The sequence below is a fragment of the Canis lupus genome, chromosome 33, assembly GCF_011100685.1.
Source record: "Canis lupus familiaris isolate Mischka breed German Shepherd chromosome 33, alternate assembly UU_Cfam_GSD_1.0, whole genome shotgun sequence".
Lineage (NCBI taxonomy): Eukaryota > Metazoa > Chordata > Mammalia > Carnivora > Canidae > Canis > Canis lupus.
This window is the reverse complement of record NC_049254.1, coordinates 2878521-2886643: the sequence shown is the minus strand read 5'-3', so window position 1 is coordinate 2886643 and position 8123 is coordinate 2878521. Positions and strand designations below refer to the sequence as shown.

General features: G+C 35.8%; 1 long non-coding RNA gene across 1 annotated transcript; it reads left to right on the top strand.

Moving 5' to 3' along the window:
- Window positions 1-396: 396 nt before the first annotated feature.
- Window positions 397-6751, top strand: LOC111093770. Its single transcript, XR_005383027.1, has 5 exons — window positions 397-469; window positions 1367-1441; window positions 2995-3112; window positions 4147-4217; window positions 5367-6751. It is a non-coding gene; the product is annotated as an uncharacterized LOC111093770 (long non-coding RNA).
- Window positions 6752-8123: the final 1372 nt, after the last annotated feature.

Sequence of the window (8123 nt, the reverse complement as noted above, 5' to 3'; positions counted from 1 at the left end):
TTGTAAGATATAAGGCATTCATAAGCAAAAACATTCAAACTAATCCAGTGAAAATAAGTCCAAAGGTGCTAGAATGGTGACAGCATGTAAGTAGAGTGTAATGACTCCTAATAAACAGAACACACCCGTGCCTACTATGGAGTTTAAGAAATTAATCAGAACCGATATCTTAGGACACTCCTAAGTGTCCTAAATGCTCTTGTCCCAAATCCTATCCTCTTCCTTTCTTCCAAGTGCTAATAATTATTCTATCATTTTCTTGCTTTTCTTTATATTTTTTTACCATGCACATATGCATCCATAAATATATATATATATATACATATAAACAATATATTGTTTAATTAATCACATTCTCAAAATTTTTTACATGGCCTCATAGAGAGAAGTTCAATAGGACTGGGAAATCTCTACTTATATCCAGGAGCCCCTGCATGTCCAACTTTGACTTGTACCACCAAAGAGGGAAGTAAGCTAACTGGTTAATGATTTATGTTTGCTTAAAGTCTAAAACTCCCGTGACAGCATGTAGGCCATTGATGGCTATATTAGTCTGGGTTCTCTAAAGAAACAGAATCAATAGGAGGTTATAGATAAATGTGAATGATCTAAACACACCAATCAAAATACAGAGATTGTCAGAGTGGATTTAAAAAAGAACTCAACGATTCACTTTCTATCAGAAACCCATTTTAAATACAGACTCTGATAGATTCAGGGTAAAGAATAGGACATGTTCAATGATACATAAAGCTGGAGTAGCTATATTCATTTCAGAGAAAGCAGATTTCAGAATAAGGAAGATTATCAGGTATAAAGGGGGGCATAAATAATCAATTCTCAAATAAGACACAGCAACACGAAATTTGTATAAACCTAACAATGGAGTGTCACATTCTATGATATTGGAACTAAATTTTCTCAGAAATATCAGCTTTGATATATATTAAATGTGGCTCAAATAGGATGAATGAAATGGAAGCTAACACTTGAGATCATACATGATTTCTCCAGAATTTATTAACTTGAAAACTCAAAAAATACACTATTCATATTATGAATAAAGCTAGATACAGTCTTCATCTTTGTGAGTCACTTGCATCTAAACCACCAGGTGACTTCGTTAAAAATAACATGGTTGTTCATAATCTCCTGTCTAGATTCTGCAGCTGTATTACATTTATTAGAAGGACAGAGTTAAAGTTATATAGATAATCGTAGATGCATCCTTATTGTTATACTTAGGAAAAAGGTATTTGAGATAATTGCTTTTTTTTTTTTACCTTGTTTCTGTCTTTAGGATAATTTTATTGAATATTGCAATCAAAAAAGAGAAAGAATAAATTCTTATTCTGTATTGTCCTAGAGCAATGACAATCAACTGGTGAACAGTTTGCCTAATGAGGCAGTTACAGCACTCAGAAGATGCCCTGAAATCAAGGTTATTTGTGCTTTTCAATAGTATTTCACAGTCTCTTCTTCATGCACTAGAGGATGGGGCCATAGAGCATTCAACAATTTAACACACTCCCCTTCTGTTCCTCAATTTAAAAAAAAAAAAATATATATATATATATAGTCTTTTAGGATTTAAGGTGCAGCAACACTTCCATAACTTAAGGGGGGGGGAGGGAAGAGGGAAGAAAGCAAGCTCTATCTACTTTAAAATCCAATATCTTTGCATCCACTTCTATATTGGCAGTGGTACTTTATTATTCAAAGTAAATGCTAAACACGTGTTTCATCAACAAGTCTCTTATTTAGACTTCTCTTACTGGCAATGATCATCATATGATATGCATCCTTGATAGTGATTATGGAACAAAGTGTTTCTACATATTATCTCTAGAGTCTGTTAGAAAACACACCTCATTTCAATTAGGTCTATATTGGGAGCTTATTCTGATGTGCACTGGAAAACAATATAAAATTTCTGTTTCTATCCAATAATAACATATGTAAAAGAATTCAGGGTGTTTGAAATACCAAGGTTTATGCAGATTATAGAAACACAAAGTGGCTGATGTGTAGTATTTGCTAAATAAGTGTAACCAGATATTATATTTACAGCAGAAAATGATGGTAATAATGAGAAGATTCCAAAGTTCAATCAATATAGAAATAGAATTATCATGCGGCGTGTGTAAAAACCCAGGCAAGGAAATGGACTAAAAGGTCATAATATTTCAAGACAAGAGCAAATAGAGGAGTTAGTTCTGCTTTCACTTTTCTCTAAAATTCTAGATTAGAATTAAGAAGGCTAAATGAAATATCCAGATCTGTCTGTCCAGAGCAAAAGTCATCTCTGTTTAAATGTACCCTTCCTATAACAGTGGAGCTATAAGTTTAGATAAATAAACTTAGGACATCATAACCACTCCTTTTTCTCTGCCCAACGATTACTCAGGCTCACTTTCCAATCTTAGTAAACTGTCCCTCCTGTGCACAACCCACTCACCTACTTCAGAGAAAAAAACCTTTGCCCTCCATTTCTATTCTTGATACCTTGCTGATAGGAGGTGCTCAAAAACATTGGTTTAGGGCTAAAATAAAGAAAAAAAATGAAGTCTTCTTGGTTTATACCTTTGAGTCTTATCCAACTTTCTATTTACCAGACTCATTATATGCAGCCTGTGCTATTAATACAGCCTCCTGGCCAACCTGCTCTGTATCTGCAACAGGGGAAGTCCTCAGGTGCATTGGGTCCTTCTTCTCCTCCTCCTTTTCTTCTTCCTCCTCCTCTTTCTTCATCGGTGAAACTCCATAGTCTCACAAATGACATCTGAATTCCTTGCTTAATCAAGTTCTTATCTGTTTTGTTGCAAAATACATGTCAGCCCTATCAATAACCACACTAATGTGTAATTAATGTTTTTTGCCCAAAATAGATTACTGGCTCTCCCGTACCTCCCACATTCCTCACACATACTTTTGCTCAAAGTGTGTCCAGTGTTTACTATGCCATCTTTTTGCCCATCAACAACTTATTCTTAGTTCTAGATCCAGGTGAAATTCCAGTTCCTTCACTAACCTACCCTTCAAGATTGCTCCCACAACAACACAAACACAGTGAAGACAGCAAAAATGTGACACCCTCCTCTTCTGGAACAAGGTATGTATGTGTGATTATATCCCACTTGACATTATAGCTATTCATCAACTCATTTTTATCCTAAATTATTTCTATTTCTTTGTACTCCCTGTATAGTTTCATAGATTATTCGTGGAAGTAAGCACTGAGTAACTTTTTACGTGAATAATTGGCTTCTAAGTCAGCATTTATCTCAACCAAGGATGTTGGAAAGATTACTTGGATAAGTTGTAGATAATAAATTAAGTAAACAAAAGTGAAAAGAAACAACAAAATGCGCTGCTGACCAAGTATGTGAGTTCATCAAAAAGATCTCCCAAACATGGGCCTCGACCAGATTTCTCTTGGCAAGGATATTTTTAAGCTGAATTCATAACATCATATAATTCTTCTATTGAGTAATTGAAAACATCAAAGCATGTTCATCCTCTGTATAATAGAGGGAAAAACCCGGTACAAATATTCATGCAGTGTACATTCCGCCAATAAACTATCATATTTGTAGTTCAGGTTTCTGTGTAAATGATTCCATTTAATACTCAGCTGAGCACCAAGTAAACAAAGAAGGTATTATGCAGCATTAAATTAAGATAGCAACTGATGGAAGTCAGTTTGTAAGGTTATTCTCCACGAGGAACAATAATACAATTTCTTAGAATATAACCAATCCAATTACTACTTTACTGAAATGATTAAAAATAAACAAATTACCTAAGCAAAGGTCAAAACCCTATTATGATTGCTGGGAAGTTTAAACATTTTATCACAGTCATTAGGCAAAATTATATATATGTTTAGAATTAAATGCTAATATATGTCCAATGATTATATATTACCTACAATGTGCAATCATAGCAAAATATCACTTGAAATCAAATATTATTTTAAAATGAAGGTTACTATGTGCATTACTTTTTAATATACACGTTATCTTTTACACTTGTAAAGCTTTTACTGCTAACATTAAAACTGTCATTTATCTGAAAATATTAGAGTCTGATCATTTATAATCTTCTCCAAGAAAAGATAGTACAATTCTTGGTTTTCATTCTCAGGAAGATGATCAGCTTTTGGAAAAAATAAAGGTGTTTGAGAAATGCATTATAACGGAAGGAAATACCAAGAAGTAAGTCTTTGGGCTGAAGACTCCTGGAAGAGAAGAAACACACATACAGACGGACAAACAGAGACAAGCATGGTTGTGGGCACACGCGCACACGCACACACGCACACACGCACAGGCACATAACTTAAAATCACTCGTTCCTAAATTCCACGTTAGGGACACAGTAGAAAATCATTTTTCTTGTCATAGCAGAACATGACTTTGCCTCGCCACATATCCTGAGTGAATCGTAGGCATATATTACTTTTCAGCCATATGAGGTATGAGACACGACTTTCTGTGCCCCAAATCCCATCCGTCCTCCCTTACTCTTCTTGTCCCTGACCATCTTAACCCAAGATCCGTCATTACTTTTCTTGATTCAAGTAACTTCTTTGTTTTCAGTGTCTCATCTATAAAATGTGTCATCTCCCTGTTCCTGAGTGACCTTTTTAGAGGAGTAACTTTTTCTTTTTCTTTTTTTTCCCCAGAAGACATGAATCTGATTATGTTACTTCTCTGCTAAAAACCCTCTAACAACTTCCTATCATTTTCAGAGTAATGTCTACATTTTTAGCTTGGTATTCATTCATAGGCAGGTAGATCGATAGATAGACAGACGTACATATACATACACGTATTGGGAGATGTAGAATTTCCCATGCCTTCTTCTTCAGCCTTCCTACACTCACCTGCTATTAATCACCTGGAGCTTCACTATCAGTCTGCCTCCCCTGCCACGCCACCCAAGGGCAGCAACCCCTCTTCGAACATGCTGTTCTCTTGCCTATTATCTTGCCTAATAATAAGAATTATCCTAATTCTTATTATTCTTCAAATCGCTGTTCAGCCATTTTCTTCAAGAAGTTTAACTTAATTCCTCAAATGAGTTAGTTGTACCTCCTAACCTTTTCTTATTCAGTATGAAGAGGAAGGGAGAAAAGGAGGGAAAGGGAGAAATAAATGAGGGGAGCTGCTGCAATCAGGAGGGCATTCCAACCATGAGATGTGCTGAATGGTTAGCCTGTCAAGGGCTCTTCTTTATAGGAGTAGACAAAGCTAGAAAGAACCGGGTATGAGGAAGGTGAGTGAATGAGGGTGGAATGATGTCACAGATCAGGGAATATTGGTTTTGTTTTGTTTTTAAGATTTTATTTATTTATTTGGCAGAGAGAGTGAGCACAAAAAGGGAAAGCAGCAGAGGAAGAGGGAGAAGCAGGCTCCCCACTGAGCAGGGAGCCCGACATGGGATCATGACCTGAGCCTAAAGCAGACTCTGAACTGACTGAGCCACCCAGGAGCCCCCAGCGAATGTTTTGGTCTGAGCTTAGCCCGTTCCCATGAGCGCCTATTAAAGTGACTATTGGCTTCAGGTAAGGGTGGGTTAAAGCCCAGGGTCCTAGAAGAAACATAACTAAAATTTGGTTAACAAGCACTTTGTTCTGATTGATCAGTGAAAACAAAACAGTTCAGCTAATTATTGATGAGACAAAGAGGGAAAATCAGGAGGATCTGTGTCTCACTTCATCGTAAGTAATGAAGGGGCATCTGCAAGTCTTATCTAAGTCATGCAGTAAGATCCTTGCAGGGACATAAAGAGAAATGAGTTTCTTCATTGTCCACTTTCAAAGACCACAGGGCTCAAGTGAAATTGAGTTTTGTCACATCTTACAATTCAACATGTTTAAGACTCCTGAGTTTTAAAATTGACAGTACTATATCCTTCCTACTAATTACTTTGCTTCCAAACTCAGGATCATTATCACTTGGCTGGTGGATCCAGAAATCTATGATTACCCTTTGACTCATCATCCTGCAGATGATCGCTCTACCTCTACATACTATCTATTCTCCCACTTAAATACAGTTCAAATTTGTGAATATTTTTGTATCTCAATAGCCATCTTCTCGTTCTAGGGTATTATCATTTCGTGCTCTCCCTCATTCTATCACAGATTATCTTTTCAAAATGCAACCTCAGACACTACCGTGTTGAAATCTTCCTTCAGATACTGGCCTATTGTGTGTGTGTGTGTGTGTGTGTGTGTGTGTGTGTGTATGTGAAAGAGAGAGAGACAGAGACAGAGAGAGAGAGAGAGGAAGGGCAGAGAACCTTAAGCAGGCTCCATGTCCTGTACAGAGCCTGATGCAGAGCTCACTTTCATAACCCTGAGATTATGACCTGAGCGGAAATCAAGAGAGAGATGCTTAACTGAATGAGCCACCCAGTCGCACCACTGGCCAAAATCTGTAAAGTGACTGCATAAAATCTGGCCTCTTTACCTTCACGTCCTCTTCATTTCACTGTCTACATCAATCCCCACATATAATTCTAACATATTGACAAGATTTCCAGGTACCTATGACTTGGATTTTTTTCTACCTTCTCCATTTCTTGCCACTACCTATCCCATCTGTAACCAGTGAGTTACCTATGGTGGACTTGTCTCTGCCCCAGGCTTTTGTACATTGATTTGCCTTTTCTCCATATATTTAACACATAATATTCTCTATCTGCAAACACAAAGCATTTCTATTTTCTCTGTCCCTGAATATCTTCCATCTGTTCCAATCTTCCTCTGTCTTTGAGAAGATAAGTTGTGTCTGTGTTTCACAGTATTGGGTACATAGTACGTAGTACAGACTGAAAAATGCATTGGATGGAGAAAAAGATAGAATAAAAGATGTGCCTTGGGGCCTCTGGTGGCTCAGTCAGTTAAGCCTCCAGCCATTGATTTCAGCTCAGATCAGGATCTCAGTGTTGTGAGATTGAGCCCCACATCGGGCTCCACGCTGGGCTTCGTACACTTGAGATTCTCTCTCTTCCCCTGATCCTCCCCCCATTCATGTGTGCTTTCTCTTTGTCTAAAATAAATAAGTAAAAATTTTAAAAAGTTGTGTTTTATCAAATATGCAAAAATATATCAATAGTTATCTGGTTAGCTTCAAATATTTATCCATGGCAGTGCTCATTGGAAAATATTTATTTTGAAATACAAACCAATTATTTCATAAATGGAAAAAGAGATAAGTTAGCTGGATTCTCTCGATTCCCTACATGTAGTTATTTAATTTAGTGAACTGCACTTTAAAAAATTGAAAACAATATGGTTTGTGAACATACAAGATTTAGTTGCATAACAATTTAAAATTGCTTCTGTGGATTGAACTGAATGTCTAATCACACATCATAGCTTTCAGCAAAATAAATAAATAAAATACAGATAGCTAAAACTAAGGCAAAACCAAAAATTTATCCCCGTTTTCTACCATTGTCATTGTTTTGGTGGCAATTATTTAGCTGATGGTCAATAGTTTCTATCGTATACAAACAGTCTTCCTTTTCCTTTACACTTTACTCAAATGAGAGATTAGAAGTCATTAGGGAAATAATCTATGCACATAAAAGGCATATAATGTTTAAGAATCTATAAGAAAATATGTATATAAGTATGTATATGTGGATATCTGATTATACCTAAACATTCTTCAAAATAAATGAGTCACTTGAAATCCTATTTAGGTAATGATATTTTTACATAGTTTTATTACCTTTTAATACATATACTACCATTCCATCTCCCAAATTGTAAATAAGATGTAATTTTTTTGATTGAAGTCTATTCCAAGTAAAGAAATAAATTCACAAATTCTTTCACATTAGGAATAAAGTTGTTTCTCATTAGGTGTAAATGTCTCCCCCTGCCCCCCAAAAATATGCTAAACGAAAGTAACCTGAACAAATACGGTAAGAATACATGGATGATTGTAAATGAAGGAATCACTGCTAACCAGAAAATAATTTCATTATACTGGTTTCACTTTTATTTGACTATTGCATCTATGAGCCTAATTAAAACATAGATATTTTAAATGGAAGATAATAAGAGTTTCAATTAAAAGTTTTAGCAGTAATTACATAGGATT